At 47.0% G+C, this 20,977-nt stretch overlaps 1 protein-coding gene across 7 annotated transcripts in view; it reads left to right on the forward strand.

Annotated features, from left to right (window-relative positions):
- KAZN (kazrin, periplakin interacting protein) overlaps positions 1-20,977 on the forward strand; it is a 563,875-nt gene that overhangs the window by 75,515 nt on the left and 467,383 nt on the right. The gene's annotated exons all lie outside the window — the stretch shown is intronic.

Genomic DNA, 20,977 nt, shown 5'->3' on the forward strand with positions numbered 1-20,977 from the left:
ATTCGCGGTCGAGGTAGGCCGGACTGAACCTCCTACGGAGGAATGGAATGTTCATGTGATCATGGAGCAGATGGGAGTGGATCGGGAGAAGCTGACCCCCGTGCAGTTGGAGCAGTTGGAGAGAGTTTTGTGGGAACATCAAGAGACCTTTTCCCGACATGGAGAGGACTTCGGGTGTACCCAGACGATTGAGCATGAGATTCCAACGGGGGATACTCCACCCATTAGAGAAAGATATCGCCAAATTCCTCCGGCGCTCTATCAAGAGGTGAAGAGCATGGTGGCCAGTATGCTGGACAACCAAGTGATCCGAGAGAGCCGGAGTCCCTGGGCGGCCCCTGTAGTCTTGGTCCGCAAGAAGGATGGGACACTCCGATTTTGTGTGGACTATCGGAAATTGAATGCCCACACCGTACGGGACGCCTATCCTTTACCCCGTATTGAAGAATCCCTGTCGGCCCTGGGTCGGGCCAAGTATTTCTCAACGTTGGATTTGGCAAGCGGGTACTGGCAGGTCCCAATGGCTGAAAAAGATCGGGCCAAGACGGCGTTTGTATTGCCAATGGGGCTCTTTGAGTTCAACCGGATGCCCTTTGGCCTCGCTACCGCCCCGGGAACCTTCCAACGCCTGATGGAACATTGCTTGGGTGATCTAAATTTTGAATCAGTCCTGATATATTTGGACGACATTGTGGTGTTCGGAACCTCATTTGAAGATCACCTGGAGAAGCTGCGTCAAGTTCTCCGGCGGCTCAAGAGCTACGGCCTGAAAATAAAGCCAAAAAAATGTCAGCTGTTACGAAACCAGATTGAATATTTGGGGCATCTGGTGACCCCGGACGGGGTACTACCTTTAGCCAGTAAGATTAAGGCGGTACAAGAGTGGCCACCTCCTTGTGACCTGCGAGAAGTGCGGGCCTTCCTGGGCCTAGCAGGATACTATCGGCGGTTTGTGCCTAAATTCTCACAAGTGGTGAGTCCCTTGAATGAACTTTTGAGAGGGACAGCGCTGGGTCCTCGAAATCGCCCCATTCCATGGGGGCCCCTACAGAAAAAGGCATTTGATGGAGTGAAAACCGCCCTAACGAGTGCCCCATTGCTGGCCTACGCCCGGTTTGACACCCCTTTTTTGTTGTATACCGATGGTAGTCTTCATGGGTTGGGGGCAGTACTAGCACAGGTGCAGGACGGCCGAGAACGAGTGATTTCTTATGGCAGCAGATCTTTAAGAGACTCCGAGCGAAATCCGGCTAACTACAGCTCATTCCGTCTGGAATTGCTGGCCCTGGTGTGGGCAATGACAGAACGCTTCGCCGAGTATCTAACAGGAGCTGAGGTGCTAGTCATGACAGATAACAACCCGCTAGCTCACTTAGAGAATGCAAAACTGGGGGCGTTGGAGCAGCGGTGGGTCGCCAGACTGGCCAAGTTCAATTACCGCATTAAATTTCGCTCTGGTCGAGAGAACGGCAATGCAGATGCATTGTCAAGAGTGCCCCTTGGGTCATCCGGGGAAGATGTTGATGAACAACTTGAGGATACTGAAACTCCAGCTTTGGGGCAAATACCTATCTTCCAAAGTGTGGTACACTCAAGTGGGGTGGCCACCGGGATGCCCTGTGTCCTGGGTAAAACACCCTCAGATTGGACAAGAGTCCAGGATGAGTGTCCGGACGTTGCACTTGTGCGCCGTTGGGTACAAAACAAGGCCTGGCCCAGTGCAGAGGACAAGGCTCAGTTGTCCATGGAAGGAATGAAACTCCTTCGACAATGGGATAAATTGTGTGTGGAACAAGGTCTTTTGTATCGTAAGGTGTACCTGCCATCGGAGCTGCAGCATCGGTACCAACTGATAATTCCTGTGGGGATGGGGCCGGTGGTCGCTCGTGAGGCGCATGAGAAGGGGGCCCTGTTATGGCTGGCAATCAGGCAACACAGCGTGCAGTAATCAGCGCACATACAGAGATCTGGCAATAACCAAAAACAATAGGACGAGCTCTGAGACGTGGAATCTCTGTAGACTGCAGTACCTGATCTATCCTCACACAACTATAAGCAGCAGTGGATTGCGCCTATCACTACCTATGCAACTCGGCACTGCCTGAGGAGCTGACTAGCCTGAAGATAGAAATACAAGCCTGACTTACCTCAGAGAAATACCCCAAAGGAATAGGCAGCCCCCCACATATAATGACTGTTAGCAAGATGAAAAGACAAACGTAGGAATGAAATAGATTCAGCAAAGTGAGGCCCGATATTCTAGACAGAGCGAGGATAGCAAAGAGAACTATGCAGTCTTCAAAAAACCCTAAAACGAAAACCACGCAAAGGGGCAAAAAGACCCACCGTGCCGAACTAACAGCACGGCGGTGCACCCCTTTGCTTCTCAGAGCTTCCAGCAAAAGTTAATAGCAAGCTGGACAGAAAAAACAGAAAACAAACTAGAAGCACTTATCTAGCAGAGCAGCAGGCCCAAGGAAAGATGCAGTAGCTCAGATCCAACACTGGAACATTGACAAGGAGCAAGGAAGACAGACTCAGGTGGAGCTAAATAGCAAGGCAGCCAACGAGCTCACCAAAACACCTGAGGGAGGAAGCCCAGAGACTGCAATACCACTTGTGACCACAGAAGTGAACTCAGCCACAGAATTCACAACCGTACCCCCCCCTTGAGGAGGGGTCACCGAACCCTCACCAGAACCCCCAGGCCGACCAGGATGAGCCACATGAAAGGCACGAACAAGATCTGGGGCATGGACATCAGAGGCAAAAACCCAGGAATTATCTTCCTGAGCATAACCCTTCCATTTGACCAGATACTGGAGTTTCCGTCTAGAGACACGAGAATCCAAAATCTTCTCCACAATATACTCCAATTCCCCCTCTACCAAAACAGGGGCAGGAGGCTCCACAGATGGAACCATAGGTGCCACGTATCTCCTCAACAACGACCTATGGAATACATTATGTATGGAAAAGGAGTCTGGGAGGGTCAGACGAAAAGACACCGGATTGAGAATCTCAGAAATCCTATACGGACCAATAAAACGAGGTTTAAATTTAGGAGAGGAAACCTTCATAGGAATATGACGAGAAGATAACCAAACCAGATCCCCAACACGAAGTCGGGGTCCCACACGGCGTCTGCGATTAGCGAAAAGCTGAGCCTTCTCCTGGGACAAGGTCAAATTGTCCACTACCTGAGTCCAGATCTGCTGCAACCTGTCCACCACAGAATCCACACCAGGACAGTCCGAAGACTCAACCTGTCCTGAAGAGAAACGAGGATGGAACCCAGAATTGCAGAAAAATGGAGAGACCAAGGTAGCCGAGCTGGCCCGATTATTAAGGGCGAACTCAGCCAACGGCAAAAATGACACCCAATCATCCTGGTCAGCGGAAACAAAACATCTCAGATATGTTTCCAAGGTCTGATTGGTTCGTTCGGTCTGGCCATTAGTCTGAGGATGGAAGGCCGAGGAGAAAGATAGGTCAATGCCCATCCTACCACAAAAGGCTCGCCAGAACCTCGAGACAAACTGGGAACCTCTGTCAGAAACAATATTCTCAGGAATGCCATGTAAACGAACCACATGCTGGAAGAACAAAGGCACCAAATCAGAGGAGGAAGGCAATTTAACCAAGGGCACCAGATGGACCATTTTAGAAAAGCGATCACAGACCACCCAAATGACCGACATTTTTTGAGAAACGGGAAGGTCAGAAATGAAATCCATCGAAATATGTGTCCAAGGCCTCTTCGGGACCGGCAAGGGCAAAAGCAACCCACTGGCACGTGAACAGCAGGGCTTAGCCCTAGCACAAATTCCACAGGACTGCACAAAAGCACGCACATCCCGTGACAGAGACGGCCACCAGAAGGATCTAGCAACCAACTCCCTGGTACCAAAGATTCCTGGATGACCGGCCAACACCGAACAATGAAGTTCAGAGATAACTTTACTAGTCCACCTATCAGGGACGAACAGTTTCTCGGCCGGACAACGATCAGGTTTATTAGCCTGAAATTTCTGCAACACTCTCCGCAAATCAGGGGAGATGGCAGACACAATGACTCCTTCCTTGAGGATACTCGCCGGCTCAGATAACCCCGGAGAGTCGGGCACAAAACTCCTAGACAGAGCATCCGCCTTCACATTTTTAGAGCCCGGAAGGTATGAAATCACAAAATCAAAACGAGCAAAAAATAACGACCAACGGGCCTGTCTAGGATTCAAGCGCTTGGCAGACTCAAGATAAGTAAGGTTCTTATGATCAGTCAAAACCACCACGCGATGCTTAGCACCCTCAAGCCAATGACGCCACTCCTCGAATGCCCACTTCATGGCCAGCAACTCTCGGTTGCCCACATCATAATTACGCTCAGCAGCAGAAAATTTCCTGGAAAAGAAAGCACATGGTTTGAACACTGAGCAACCAGAACCTCTCTGTGACAAAACCGCCCCTGCACCAATCTCAGAAGCATCAACCTCGACCTGGAACGGAAGAGAAACATCAGGTTGACACAACACAGGGGCACAGCAAAAACGACGCTTCAACTCCTGAAAAGCTTCCATGGCAGCAGAAGACCAATTAACCAAATCAGCACCCTTCTTGGTCAAATCGGTCAATGGTCTGGCAATGCTAGAAAAATTACAGATGAAGCGACGATAAAAATTAGCAAAGCCCAGGAATTTCTGCAGACTTTTTAGAGATGTCGGCTGAGTCCAATCCTGGATGGCCTGGACCTTAACCGGATCCATCTCGATAGTAGAAGGGGAAAAGATGAACCCCAAAAATGAAACCTTCTGTACACCGAAGAGACACTTTGATCCCTTCACGAACAAGGAATTAGCACGCAGTACCTGGAAAACCATTCTGACCTGCTTCACATGAGACTCCCAATCATCTGAGAAGATCAAAATGTCATCCAAGTAAACAATCAAGAATTTATCCAGATACTCACGGAAAATGTCATGCATAAAAGACTGAAAAACAGATGGAGCATTGGCAAGTCCGAACGGCATCACCAGATACTCAAAATGACCCTCGGGCGTTTTAAATGCCGTTTTCCATTCATCTCCCTGCCTGATTCTCACCAGATTATACGCACCACAAAGATCAATCTTAGTAAACCAACTAGCCCCCTTAATCCGAGCAAACAAGTCAGAAATCAATGGCAAGGGATACTGAAATTTAACAGTGATCTTATTAAGAAGGCGGTAATCAATACACGGTCTTAGCGAACCATCCTTCTTGGCTACAAAAAAGAACCCTGCTCCCAATGGTGACGACGATGGGCGAATATGTCCCTTCTCCAGGGACTCCTTCACATAACTGCGCATAGCGGTGTGTTCAGGTACGGACAAATTAAATAAACGACCCTTAGGGAATTTACTACCAGGAATCAAATCGATAGCACAATCACAATTCCTATGCGGAGGTAGGGCATCAGACTTGGACTCTTCAAATACATCCTGAAAGTCCGACAAGAACTCTGGGATGTCAGAAGGAATGGATGACGAAATAGACAAAAATGGAACATCACCATGTACTCCCTGACAACCCCAGCTGGTTACCGACATAGAGTTCCAATCCAATACTGGATTATGGGTTTGTAGCCATGGCAACCCCAACACGACCACATCATGCAAATTATGCAGTACCAGAAAGCGAATAACTTCCTGATGTGCAGGAGCCATGCACATGGTCAGCTGGGCCCAGTACTGAGGCTTATTCTTGGCCAAAGGTGTAGCATCAATTCCTCTCAATGGAATAGGACACCGCAAAGGCTCCAAGAAAAATCCACAACGTTTAGCATAATCCAAATCCATCAGATTCAGGGCAGCGCCTGAATCCACAAACGCCATGACAGAATACGATGACAAAGAGCACATTAAGGTAATGGACAAAAGGAATTTGGACTGTACAGTACCAATAACGGCAGAGCTATCAAACCGCCTAGTGCGTTTAGGACAATTAGAAATAGCATGAGTAGAATCACCACAATAGAAACACAGTCTGTTCAGACGTCTGTGTTCTTGCCGTTCTACTTTAGTCATAGTCCTGTCGCACTGCATAGGCTCAGGTTTACTCTCAGACAATACCGCCAGATGGTGCACAGATTTACGCTCGCGCAAGCGACGACCGATCTGAATGGCCAAGGACATAGACTCATTCAAACCAGCAGGCATAGGAAATCCCACCATTACATCCTTAAGAGCTTCAGAGAGACCCTTTCTGAACAAAGCCGCTAGTGCAGATTCATTCCACAGAGTGAGTACTGACCACTTCCTAAATTTCTGACAATATACTTCTACATCATCCTGACCCTGGCATAAAGCCAGCAGATTTTTCTCAGCCTGATCCACTGAATTAGGCTCATCGTAAAGCAATCCCAGCGCCTGGAAAAATGCATCAACATTACTCAATGCAGAATCTCCTGGTGCAAGAGAAAACGCCCAGTCCTGTGGGTCGCCGCGCAAAAAAGAAATAATAATCAAAACCTGTTGAATAGGATTACCAGAAGAATGAGGTTTCAAGGCCAAAAATAGCTTACAATTATTTCTGAAGCTCAGGAACTTAGTTCTGTCACCAAAAAACAAATCAGGAATCGGAATTCTTGGTTCTAGCATCGATTTCTGATCAATAGTATCTTGAATCTTTTGTACATTTACAACGAGATTATCCATTGAGGAGCACAGACCCTGAATATCCATGTCCACAGCTGTGTCCTGAAGCACTCTAATGTCTAGGGGAAAAAAAAGACTGAAGACAGAGCTAAGAAAAAAAAATGATGTCAGGATTTCTTTTTTCCCTCTATTGGGAATCATTGGTGTGGCTCCTTGTACTGTTATGGCTGGCAATCAGGCAACACAGCGTGCAGTAATCAGCGCACATACAGAGATCTGGCAATAACCAAAAACAATAGGACGAGCTCTGAGACGTGGAATCTCTGTAGACTGCAGTACCTGATCTATCCTCACACAACTATAAGCAGCAGTGGATTGCGCCTATCACTACCTATGCAACTCGGCACTGCCTGAGGAGCTGACTAGCCTGAAGATAGAAATACAAGCCTGACTTACCTCAGAGAAATACCCCAAAGGAATAGGCAGCCCCCCACATATAATGACTGTTAGCAAGATGAAAAGACAAACGTAGGAATGAAATAGATTCAGCAAAGTGAGGCCCGATATTCTAGACAGAGCGAGGATAGCAAAGAGAACTATGCAGTCTTCAAAAAACCCTAAAACGAAAACCACGCAAAGGGGCAAAAAGACCCACCGTGCCGAACTAACAGCACGGCGGTGCACCCCTTTGCTTCTCAGAGCTTCCAGCAAAAGTTAATAGCAAGCTGGACAGAAAAAACAGAAAACAAACTAGAAGCACTTATCTAGCAGAGCAGCAGGCCCAAGGAAAGATGCAGTAGCTCAGATCCAACACTGGAACATTGACAAGGAGCAAGGAAGACAGACTCAGGTGGAGCTAAATAGCAAGGCAGCCAACGAGCTCACCAAAACACCTGAGGGAGGAAGCCCAGAGACTGCAATACCACTTGTGACCACAGAAGTGAACTCAGCCACAGAATTCACAACAGGGCCCATTTTGGAAGTGAAAAGACACTTCAGTGGTTGCAGCGAGTCCTCTACTGCCCTGAGTTGGGAGGGATGGTGGCCGACGCGTGTCGGCAGTGCCGAATTTGTGGGCTCAACAAAAGCCCTGAGCAGCGGGCTCCCACACAGTCTATTAAGACTTCAGCTCCACTGGAACTACTCATGATTGACTACGTGTTGATAGGGTACTCTACATCAGGGTACTCCTACTGCCTGGTGATGACAGATCACTTTACCAAGTATGCTGTAGCGGTGCCGACAAGAGATCAGACGGCCAAGTCGGCGAGTGAGGCAGTGTGCCGACATTTCTTCCAAGTGTTCGGGTGTCCGCAGAGAATACATTCAGATCAAGGGGCCTGCTTTCAGGGAACGCTGATGAAAGAGTTGCACCAGCTCTATGGTATCGAGCAGTCGAGAACAACGCCTTACCACCCTCAGGGTAACGGGGCGTGTGAGCGTTTTAATCGGACCCTGTTGCAAATGTTGAGGTCCTTAGAGAGTCAGCAACAGACATGCTGGCCTGAGTATCTCCCCGAATTGATGTGGGCTTACAATAACAGGGTGCACAGTACTACTGGTTACTCACCACACATGTTGATGTTTGGTAGACCTGGCCGAGACATTGAGGATTTGAGCATGCCAGATCCCTCCTCCGCCCCCCTTCGGACTGCATCCGAGTGGGTACGAGAGCATCGGCGGCGGTTGAGGGTGGTGCATCAGGTGGTGGGTGACCGCCTTCGCCAGGTGGTCCATAAGGACACGCGACCTGTACAAACAGAGCTGTTCTCTCCGGGAGACAGAGTGTTGGTGAGGACAAAACGACGGTCAGGAAAGCTGAGTGACCGATGGGAGGCGATACCGTATCTGATAAAAAAACAGGTGAACCCTGAGATTCCAGTGTACGAGGTCGAACCGGTGGGGACAGGGGGGCCAACCCGTAATTTGCATCGTAACATGTTACAGCGGTGCTGGTTTGAAGATTCGGCGCCTACCCCCCTAGAGCCAGAGGCCATGTTTCAAGGGGCGGAAGCTCTGAATGATCTTGAGTTTGATGGTGTGCTTACTCCTGCGCCTGCTTATTTGCCCCCTGTGACCGATCTGGCCTCGGGTGATGAGAATGTTGGGGATATGGAGGATGTTGTTGAGGAGAGTGCATCAGGTCAACTGCTTGGTCCTGACGCTGTATCACAGGACATCGAGCCGCAGGAGGAGACAACTCCACTTACGCCCACTGACACGACCATGGAAGAGACTCTAGCTCCCTCTAAGGTCGCACCTGTTGATGTAGGACTCAGGAGAACTACACGATCTACGGCAGGAATACCGCCTCAGCGATATGCTCAAGATGAATTTGAGTGGGAAGGTATGTCGAGGACGCCAACCTCTAGTGGGGTGGCATGTAAGAGGGTGAACTGTAGTCCCACTGAGAGGGCACTAGGACCCTGTGGTTTTTGCCTATTGCAGAAGAGAACAGACCGTGCAAAACTCCCAGAGACAATGTGTGCTGCTGGGTGGGGTCTAGTGTCTCGGGTGTAAAGTGAAACTTGGAAGTGAGAGCTGAGAGAGAAAAAGGCGGGAAGCAAAGGCAGAAGCTGCTGTGATATCTTAAAGAGAGACTGTGTGGATTTACTGCAAGTGTTTTTGGAGGAAAAGAAGCTTTTGAGAGACTTTTTGTTGCTAACGTTCCCCTGGAGAAGAATTAACCTTTTGTTTAACTCTGTGAGAGACTTGTGTTGCTAACGTTTCCTGGAGAGGAGTTAACCCTTTATTTAACAAAAGACTGAGACTTTGCTAAGAACCCAGTACGTATTTGGAAGTCTGTGGATTCCCTGTGCATTGAGTGGAGAACCAAGTCTGGACAGACGGCTGATACAGAGACGGACGGATTGTCGTGGAAGCATTCCTAGGAGCTACAGAAGCAGAGACTACATCGTGAGACCACTAACTAAGTCCCCGGCGTTTGGGCTCGGCATCGGCCGACAAGACAAGAGGAGCTTGCTGTAACTTATTGGCGCTGAAAATATGAACTGGCTGCAGCCTGTGCGGATTCCTGCCTGAGAGGAAATCCATCTCAGGATACGGTACCATAGTTATAGATACCCGGGTATCTCTGCTCAGAGTGTTAAGTTGTTACTTTAGAGGTGTATCTTATATTAGAGTTGTGTAAGTTATACTCAGTGTGCCATTCCAGGGGCTCCCTTAATAACACTACATTCAATTTACACTTGTTCCTGTTTTTAGTTGCCTGTTAGGTAAATTTCTTACTAGTCTGTTGTAGTATACAGTTCTCAGGAGACCTTTGAGTGGCACAGTGATTTCAGCTGCTGCTGAATTAGTGTATCTTTGGGGTGCATCTGCCTTAATATTCTCCATATTACCTTGATTAATTTGCCTTTGAGTAAATACCGTTGGAGATTTCTGCCTTGGTCTTGGTTTGTGACTCACTGGATCTTATTCGGACCTCTGGTCATTACACTCAGATTACATAGCAAAAACCTGCTGACAGATTCTCTCCAAGGAATTCAGAAATGAAGTTATTTTTTTAACAACTTGACTTCACAAGACGTTTCAAGGACTTGTAACTTATGTCAGATGCTTTTTTTTGAATAAACAATGGACGGGAGTTTCTTCTCTTCCTCCAATAGATATAGCAGTCCCATCCAGTCCTATGCAGTTGTGTGCAGCGAGACCTCTGAGGGTTCGCTCAGCGCTGACGCTTTGTAATCAGTATTTTGTCACCTGGCATTGTAATTACAGGGTTGTTTGATCCCGATAATATCACGGTAATGTAGTGCGTGCAGATCTAACACCAGTGATCTCTCCGGGCCATCACCAGGACGGCTCCATCCATCCTTCACGGCCCTCACAGCTTCACCTCATACTAAATGATATTTTGTTTTATTCGGATATAAAGAAAAAAAGCCCCCTGGACTGAGAGATAGACTTGCTTGTTTGTAATTGACAATGGCAAGCCATAAAATGTAATAGACGGTGCACAGATCAGGGATAATGAATTGCTTGCAGAATATGAAATCGGGATCTGCGGGCGACATCAAGCATCCAAAATACATTACATGGATTAATGGATTACATCTCTCTATTCTCTGCTACTTGGTGCTTAGGCCTAAAAATGTAATTATTGTGTTTTTCATGCCAGTTATTAATTGCTCAAAGCTGAAAATGTTAGTTATTAAATCATAGAAACATAATAAAGCCATATTCTATTACTGTATGCCCTCCATTGAAATGAATAGAAACTCTAAAGGTACCTTCACACATAACGATTTCGTTAATGATATCGTTGCTTTTTGTGACGTAGCAACGATATCGTTAACGAAATCGTTATGTGTGACAGCGACCAACGATCAGGCCCCTGCTGGGAGATCGTTGGTCGTTGGGGAATGATCAGGACCTTTTTTTGGTCGCTGATCACCCGCTGTCATCGCTGAATCGGCGTGTGTGACGCCAATCCGGGGATGTGTTCACTGGTAACCATGGTAAATATCGGGTTACTAAGCGCAGGGCCGCACTTAGTAACCCGATATTTACCCTGGTTACCATTGTAAAAGTTAAAAAAAAAAACAGTACATACTCACATTCCGATGTCTGTCACGTCCCCCGGCGTCAGCTTCCCGCACTGACTGTGTCAGCGCCGGCCGGCCGTAAAGCAGAGTACAGCGGGGACGTCATGACGTCACCGCTGTGCTCTGCTTTACAGCCGGCCGGCGCTGACACAGTGGACGCCGGGGGACGTGACAGACATCGGAATGTGAGTAAGTACTGTTTTTTTTTTTTAACTTTTACAATGGTAACCAGGGTAAATATCGGGTTACTAAGCGCGGCCCTGCGCTCAGTAACCCGATATTTACCCTGGTTACCCAGGGACTTCGGCATCGTTGAAGACAGTTTCAACAATGCCGAAGTCTTTCCGTTGGTCGCTGGAGAGAGCTGTCTGTGTGACAGCTCCCCAGCGACCACACAACGACTTACCAACGATCACGGCCAGATCGTATCGCTGGTCGTGATCGTTGGTAAGTCGTTTAGTGTAACGGTACCTTTAGGGAATAAGGGAGATCATATGGCTATGTCTTTCTAAGCATGGTAATTCCTGAAAGAGAATATGTCATCAGGGCGGCCACCAGGAATTTCAGGGCCCCATACTGGAAAAATATTTAGAATATTTAGGAAGGAGCAATCCCCTTATCTGCATAGTCTATCTGATAGACCAAAGTGGAGCCACAATGTAAACCAAGTTCTGAGGCCTGGCACAAGTCGGTAGTAGTCCCCAATCTGGAGCTTACAATACTGGGGTCCGTGGCTGTACAGTGTTTTGGTCTCTTGGGTATCAAAGGTTGGTGCAGCTGCTGCCCCCCAAGCGCTTTACGGTTACTGCCCTGGATCTATAGTATTAAACATAAAGGAAATGACCTTGAACTTTATACAGATTATTTGTTTTCTTCCTTATAGGAACCAACGATCAACAAAGGAGCGTGTGACAATTAAAATGTGGAAGTAACTAATATATCTAAAATTTCTAAGATCTTACATTTTAGGCCGGAGTCACACTACCGAAGAATATGGACGAGCGCTATGCGAGAAAACATCGCATAGCACTCGGACCAGTGTTAATCTTTGGGGCAGCTCACATCAGCGTTTATTTTCTCGGGCATATTCTACATGCGTGTAAAATCGTAGCATGCTGTGATGGTCACCGAGACTCAGCCGAGACTCGCCAATGCAAGCTTATGCAAGAAAACATCGGACACCACACGAACCATGCGAGTGTTGTCCGATGTTTACGCGCTGGTGTCCTTTGAAAAGCCGGCAATTCATGTGTGATGTACCGTAAAATCACAGAGTGACAGGTTAGAATAGAATAGATATATACACATAGAATACATAGAGAGATATATAGATGTCAGTGACACACGCATATATATATATATATATATATATATATATATATATATACAGTTAGGGCCAGAAATATTTGGACAGTGACACAATTTTTGCGAGTTGGGCTCTGCATGCCACCACATTGGATTTGAAATGAAACCTCTACAACAGAATTCAAGTGCAGATTGTAACGTTTAATTTGAAGGGTTGAACAAAAATATCTGATAGAAAATGTAGGAATTGTACACATTTCTTTACAAACACTCCACATTTTAGGAGGTCAAAAGTAATTGGACAAATAAACATAACCCAAACAAAATATTTTTATTTTCAATATTTTGTTGCAAATCCTTTGGAGGATTAAGTCTGCCTTAAGTCTGGAACCCATGGACATCACCAAACGCTGGGTTTCCTCCTTCTTAATGCTTTGCCAGGCCTTTACAGCTGCAGCCTTCAGGTCTTGCTTGTTTGTGGGTCTTTCCGTCTTAAGTCTGGATTTGAGCAAGTGAAATGCATGCTCAATTGGGTTTAGATCTGGAGATTGACTTGGCCATTGCAGAATGTTCCACTTTTTGGCACTCATGAACTCCTGGGTAGCTTTGGCTGTATGCTTGGGGTCATTGTCCATCTGTACTATGAAGCGCCATCCAATCAACTTTGCAGCATTTGGCTGAATCTGGGCTGAAAGTATATCCCGGTACACTTCAGAATTCATCCGGCTGCTCTTGTCTGCTCTTATGTCATCAATAAACACAAGTGAGCCAGTGCCATTGAAAGCCATGCATGCCCATGCCATCACGTTGCCTCCACCATGTTTTACAGAGGATGTGGTGTGCCTTGGATCATGTGCCGTTCCCTTTCTTCTCCAAACTTTTTTCTTCCCATCATTCTGGTACAGGTTGATCTTTGTCTCATCTGTCCATAGAATACTTTTCCAGAACTGAGCTGGCTTCTTGAGGTGTTTTTCTGCAAATTTAACTCTGGCCTGTCTATTTTTGGTATTGATGAATGGTTTGCATCTAGATGTGAACCCTTTGTATTTACTGTCATGGAGTCTTCTCTTTACTGTTGACTTAGAGACAGATACACCTACTTCACTGAGAGTGTTCTGGACTTCAGTTGATGTTGTGAACGGGTTCTTCTTCACCAAATTAAGTATGCGGCGATCATCCACCACTGTTGTCATCCGTGGACGCCCAGGCCTTTTTGAGTTCCCAAGCTCCCCAGTCAATTCCTTTTTTCTCAGAATGTGCCCAACTGTTGATTTTGCTACTCCAAGCATGTCTGCTATCTCTCTGATGGATTTTTTCTTTTTTTTCAGCCTCAGGATGTTCTGCTTCACCTCAATTGAGAGTTCCTTTGACCGCATGTTGTCTGCTCACAGCAACAGCTTCCAAATGCAAAACCACACACCTGGAATCCACTCCTGACCTTTTAACTACTTCATTGATTACAGGTTAACGAGGGAGACGCCTTCAGAGTTAATTGCAGCCCTTAGAGTCCATTGTCCAATTACTTTTGGTCCCTTGAAAAAGAGGACGCTATGCATTACAGAGCTATGATTCCTAAACCCTTTCTCCGATTTGGATGTGGAAACTATCATATTGCAGCTGGGAGTGTGCACTTTCAGCCCATATTACATATATAATTTTATTTCTGAACATGTTTTTGTAAACAGCTAAAATAACAAAACTTGTGTCACTGTCCAAATATTTCTGGCCCTAACTGTATATATATATATGTATATATATTACATAGATAGATGGATGGATAGATAGAAGAAAAGCCGGTAAATCATCTGCCGCGTACAGTATAATCACAGAGTGACAAGTTAGAATAGAATAGATAGAATAGATATATACACATAGAATAGATGTGTGTGTATATATATATATATAGAGAGAGAGAGATAGAAGAAAAGCCGGTAATTTTGTGTTCTGTAAAATCACTGCAAGAGCCGACAGGATAGAAGGCATTGATTACATACAGTAAATACATTTAGAATAGGTAGATATATAGATGTATGTGACAAATACAATTAGTACAGTGTGTGTGCAAATTACTGGACATGTATTTAATCAATAAAAAATTATTTTTCGGAAAAATATGGTGTGGGCTTCCGCGCAGTTTTCTTAATCAGCAGAAGGAAAGCCGACGACTGGGGGCAGATGTTTATAACCTGGGAAGGGGGTAACACCCATGGCGCTTCCGAGGCTATTAATATCAACTCACAAATGTATACTTTATTATTATTATTATTATACATTTTTATAGCGCCATTTATTCCATGGCGCTTTACATGTGAATACGGGGCAAATATAGACAAATACATTAAACATGAGCAGATAACAAGGCACACGAGTACATAAGGAGGGAGGACCCTGCCCGCGAGGGCTCACAGTCTGCAGGGGGTGGGTGAGGATACACTAGGAGAGGGAAGAGCTGGCTGTGCGGCTGTTCAGTAGGTTGAGGATCACTGCAGGCTGTAGGCTTGTCGGAAGAGATGAGTCTTCAGGTTCTTTTTGAAGGTTTCTATGGTAGGCGCAAGTCTGATGTGTTGGGGTAGAGAGTTCCAGAGTATGGGGGAAGCACGGGAGAAGTCTTGGATGCGGTTATGGGAAGAAGAGATGAGAGGGGAGTAGAGAAGGAGGTCTTGGGAGGACCGGAGGTCGTGTGTAGGTAGGTAGCGGGAGACCATGTCACAGATGTATGGAGGAGACAGGTTGTGGATGGCTTTGTATGTCAGTGTGAGGGTTTTGAACTGGAGTCTCTGGGCGATAGGAAGCCAGTGAAGGGCTTGACACAGGGGAGAGGCTGGGGAATAGCGGGGGGACAGGTGGATTAGTCGGGCAGCAGAGTGTAGGATGGATTGGAGTGGTGCCAGAGTGCTAGAGGGGAGTCCAGAGAGTAGGAGGTTGCAGTAGTCGAGGCGGGAGATGATAAGGGCATGCACTAGCGTTTTTGCAGTGTTGCGGTCAAGGAAAGCACGGATCCGGGAAATATTTTTGAGTTTGAGACGACAGGAGGAGGCAAGGGCTTGGATATGTGGCTTGAAAGAGAGGGCAGAGTCGAGGATCACCCCGAGGCACCGGGCGTGTGGGACTGGGGATAGTGAGCAGCCATTGACATTGATGGATAGGTCTGGTGGAGGGGTAGAGTGAGATGGGGGAAAGATGATGAATTCTGTTTTGTCCATGTTCAGTTGTAGAAAGCGAGCAGAAAAGAAGGCTGAAATGGCAGACAGACAGTGCGGGATTTTGGTAAGCAAGGAGGAGAGGTCAGGTCCGGAGAGGTAGATCTGCGTGTCGTCAGCGTAGAGATGGTACTGCATACCGTGGGATTCTATGAGCTGTCCCAGGCCGAAAGTGTAGATGGAGAAGAGTAGGGGTCCTAGAACAGAGCCTTGAGGAACACCGACTGACAAGGGGCGAAGTGAGGAGGTGGTGTGGGGGAGGGAGACACTGAATGTTCGGTCTGTCAGATATGACGAGATCCAGGAAAGGGCCAAGTCTGTGATGCCAAGGGATGAGAGGATTTGTAGCAAAAGGGAGTGGTCTACAGTGTCAAAGGCAGAAGACAAGTCCAGGAGAAGGAGGACAGAGTAGTGTCGCTTGCTCCTGGCAGTTAGTAGGTCATTGGTGACTTTAGTTAGGGCAGTTTCAGTTGAGTGATGGGAACGGAAGCCTGATTGTAACCGATCAAAGAGGGAGCAGGAGGAGAAGTGGGAGGACAGTTCAAGATGGACGTGTTGCTCCAGCAATTTGGAGGCATAAGGGAGAAGAGATATCGGGCGATAGCTAGACACAGAGGATGGGTCGAGGGAGGGCTTTTTGAGGATGGGTGTGATCTTGGCATGCTTGAAGGATGAGGGAAAGACACCTGTTGTGAGTGAGAGGTTGAAGAGGTGCGTTAGGGTTGGGATGAAGACCGTGGAAAGGTTAGGGATGAGGTGGGATGGGAGCGGGTCAAGCGTGCAGGTGGTGAGGTGTGATCTTGACAGGAGGGTGGAGAGCTGATCTTCTGTCATGGTGGAGAAGCTGGTTTTGGAGGAGCAGGGTTGAGCAGCTAAGAGGGGCAGTGGGCGCTGTGGGCCAAAGCTTTCTCTGATCGTATCGATCTTCTGTTTAAAGAAAGAGGCGAAGTCATCAGCAGAAATGAGGGGGGAAGGAGGAGGTGCGGGGGGACGGAGTAGAGAATTGAAAGTGTTGAAAAGCTGTTTAGGGTTGTGGGACAGGGAGGATATGAGGGATGAGAAGTAAGTTTGTTTTGCGGCAGTGAGCGCAGACTTGAAGCTGGCGAGGGACTGCTTGTATGCAGTGAAGTGGTCGGCAGAGTGGGATCGCTTCCATCTCCGCTCAGCAATCCTGGAAGCCCGTCTCAATTCTTTGGTCAGGCTGGTCAGCCAGGGCTGCCTGTTAATTGTACGAGTTTTACTATGCATGAGTGGGGCGGCCGAATCGAGTGTTGTTGTTATTGTGGTGTTATAAAAAGTGGCAGCAGCATCTGTGTCATGAAGGGAAGCTATGTCTGTGAGAGGGAGAAGGGACTCAGAGAGTGATTGTAAGTTGAGATGTTTGAGATTTCGGCGAGGGTGAGTGAGTTTGTGGAGTGGGGGTTGCACACTAGGAGAGGAGAGGGACGAGAATGTCAGTAGGTTGTGGTCAGACAGGGGGAGGGGTGTGTTAGTGAGGTTAGTAAGGGAGCAGAGGCGGGTGAAGATGAGGTCCAGCGTGTGGCCATCTTTGTGAGTGGCCTCAGAGGACCATTGAGTGAGGCCAAAGGAGGCAGTCAGTGATAAAAGTTTAGAGGTAGCTGAGGTGAAAGTGTCAATGGGGACATTGAAATCACCCATGATGATAGTGGGGATGTCAACAGAGAGGAAATGAAGTAGCCAGGTGGTGAAGTGGTCGAGAAAGGTGGAGATGGCTAGTTCTGGGGGGCGGTAGATGACAGCCAGCTGGAGGTTGGAGGGGGTATAGATGCGGACAGAGTGCACCTCAAACGAGGGAAGAGTAGCGGAGGGTGGTAGCGGGATTGGAGTAAAGGAGCAGGTGTCGGACAGGAGCAAGCCAACTCCTCCACCGCGTTTGTTGCTGGGGCGAGGGGTGTGAGAGAGGTGGAATCCGCCATAGGAGAGCGCAGCTGGAGAGGCCGAGTCAGAGGGGGTGAGCCAGGTATCAGTGAGGCCGAGGAAGGAGAGTTTGTTGGTGATGAAGAGGTCATGGATAAATGGCAGTTTGTTGCAGATGGAGCGTGCGTTCCATAGTGCTCCAAGTAGGGGGAGCGGGGGAGTGGGGGCTGGATGAATGGGTATGAGGTTGTCGTGGTTGGGAAAACGTGCGGAGGATCGTGGCAGGGGGTTAGAAACGAGTGTGGGGATGAATTGGGGAGGGCCGGGATTTGGGGATATGTCACCAGCAATGAGGAGTAACAGACAGATCATTAGAAGGTGGGAGCAGGATAGGACATGATGTGGCCGTGTGTGTCTGGAGAAAAAGGATTGTATGTGGAGGAACAGTTCTGAGGGGAAGGTGAGATGGCTGGGGAGTATGGAGGAAGAAATGACTAGTTCCTTACTAGGAGGAGGGATTGCAGGAGATTGTAAGAAGGAAAGTAGTATGGGGGTGAAAGAGAATAGAAACCAAAACATTATAGTGGTTGGTGTTCTGTTACCTTCCAGTCAATTCCAGTCCAATTCAGTCTAATTCAGAATCATAATTAAAAAGATGGAAGTTAAAAGATGATTTTCAGCAGACTGAGTCTATAGCAGACTCCTGCATGTGAATATATCCCCAGTTAAGGGCAGTCAGGTGTGAATGAGGGGGTGGCTGGGTATGGGAGACCAGATGTAGAGAGTTAAGCAAAGGTCATAAAGTGAGGGAGGGGTAAGACTGACCACTCAAAGAGATGCCAGGATCACACAATGAGAGACATGAAAACAGGTCGTGGAAACAAGCTCATAGGTGAGAAAGCATACTAAAAGGATTGTATGTGCTGCACCAAGACACTCAGATCCAGGGGAAGCATAGAAAAGCCAGTGCAATATACAGAGACATTCAGAAGCCAGGGAGAGCTGGGTAAAGTCAGTGCATACCATGGAAAATCAATGCAGTATACAGAGATATTCTGGAGCCAGGGAGAGCTGGGTAAAGTCAGTGCATACCATGGAAAATCAATGCAGTATACAGAGATATTCTGGAGCCAGGGAGAGCTGGGTAAAGTCAGTGCATACCATGGAAAATCAATGCAGTATACAGAGATATTCTGGAGCCAGGGAGAGCTGGGTAAAGTCAGTGCATACCATGGAAAATCAATGCAGTATACAGAGATATTCTGGAGCCAGGGAGAGCTGGGTAAAGTCAGTGCATACCATGGAAAATCAATGCAGTATACAGAGATATTCTGGAGCCAGGGAGAGCTGGGTAAAGTCAGTGCATACCATGGAAAATCAATGCAGTATACAGAGATATTCTGGAGCCAGGGAGAGCTGGGTAAAGTCAGTGCATACCATGGAAAATCAATGCAGTATACAGAGATATTCTGGAGCCAGGGAGAGCTGGGTAAAGTCAGTGCATACCATGGAAAATCAATGCAGTATACAGAGATATTCTGGAGCCAGGGAGAGCTGGGTAAAGTCAGTGCATACCATGGAAAATCAATGCAGTATACAGAGATATTCTGGAGCCAGGGAGAGCTGGGTAAAGTCAGTGCATACCATGGAAAATCAATGCAGTATACAGAGATATTCTGGAGCCAGGGAGAGCTGGGTAAAGTCAGTGCATACCATGGAAAATCAATGCAGTATACAGAGATATTCTGGAGCCAGGGAGAGCTGGGTAAAGTCAGTGCATACCATGGAAAATCAATGCAGTATACAGAGATATTCTGGAGCCAGGGAGAGCTGGGTAAAGTCAGTGCATACCATGGAAAATCAATGCAGTATACAGAGATATTCTGGAGCCAGGGAGAGCTGGGTAAAGTCAGTGCATACCATGGAAAATCAATACTTAGCCTTTACTGGCTAATAAAATGGGGGACCCCCAAAAAAAATGACTTGTGAAGATATAAATCTGATTTCCCAATGAGTCTAGTAAGAGTACATCCTGCAATAAAGCAATAAGGACAAAGAACCCCCATTTTTAAGAGAGATGGAGGTTGCAGGAGTCAGAGCCCCACTGATAAGACCTCTGAAAGGCGTTTTCTGAGACTAGAAAAAAAATAACTAAATGATATGTCTTTGCAAGTATAAAAATTTTTCTAAATGCTTTGAATTGAAAGAAAAATGACCCTTGTTTTGTTCAGCGAGGTAATCACTATAGAATTAAAATGGGTTCTGCTTAGTTACACGGACAGAAACCTGTCCTCGAATGCCCTCCTGTCACACAAGGTGCAGAAGGTGTCTAAAATGCATAACAAAAATAAAGAGGTTTTTGGTGCAAATTGCACCAAAATTCTGGTACATTTATCTTCATAAATATCCTCATATTTGTAGCAGTAAATCTTCATTTATACAATGACCCTAATACATCATGAGTGTACGCAGAGTGTTGTGAATTCTGTGGTCAAGCTCCCTCCTGTGGTCATGAGTGGTACTTCGGCTGATTCTGTCCATGAGCTTCCTTTGGTGGATGTGAGTGGGGCTGCGGCTTCTGAGTTTCCTTCCTCAGGTGTCGAGGTTAAGTCGTTAGGTGCTGCTCTATTTAACTCCACCTAGTTCTTTGTTCCTAGCCTCCAGTCAATGTTCCAGTATTGGTCTTGCTCTCTCCTGGATCGTTCTTGTGACCTGTCTTCCCTGCATAAGCTAAGTCTGCTTGTGTTACTTTTGTTTGCTATTTTTTCTGTTCAGCTTGCTATATCGGTTTTTCTTGCTTGCTGGAAGCTCTGGGACGCAGAGGAAGCACCTACGTGCCGTTAGTCGGTACGGAGGGTCTTTTTGCACCCTCTGCGTGGTTGTTTGTAGGTTTTTGTGCTGACCGCAAATATATCTTTCCTATCCTCGGTCTATTCAGTAAGTCGGGCCTCACTTTGCTAAAATCTATTTCATCTCTGAGTTTGTGTTTTCATCTTTACTCACAGTCATTATATGTGGGGGGCTGCCTTTTCCTTTGGGGAATTTCTCTGAGGCAAGGTAGGCTTGTTTTTCTATCTTCAGGGCTAGCTAGTTTCTCAGGCTGTGCCCGAGGCGCCTAGGTCTGGTCAGGAGCGCTCCACGGCTACCTCTAGTGTGGTGTGATAGGATTAGGGATTGCGGTCAGCAGAGTTCCCACGTCTCAGAGCTCGTCCTATGTTATTAGTAACTATCAGGTCACTTGGTGTGCTCTTAACCACCAGGTCCATTGTGTTTCTGAACCACCAGTTCATAACAGTACTGGAGGCCCAAAGTACTAATGCTTCTCAATAGAGGGAAAAGAGAAGTTCTGAGACCATTTTTTTTTCTCTGCACTGTGTTTTGTCTTTCTTTTCCC

The sequence above is a fragment of the Ranitomeya imitator genome, chromosome 10 (genome assembly GCF_032444005.1).
Source record: "Ranitomeya imitator isolate aRanImi1 chromosome 10, aRanImi1.pri, whole genome shotgun sequence".
NCBI classification, from domain to species: Eukaryota; Metazoa; Chordata; class Amphibia; order Anura; family Dendrobatidae; genus Ranitomeya; species Ranitomeya imitator.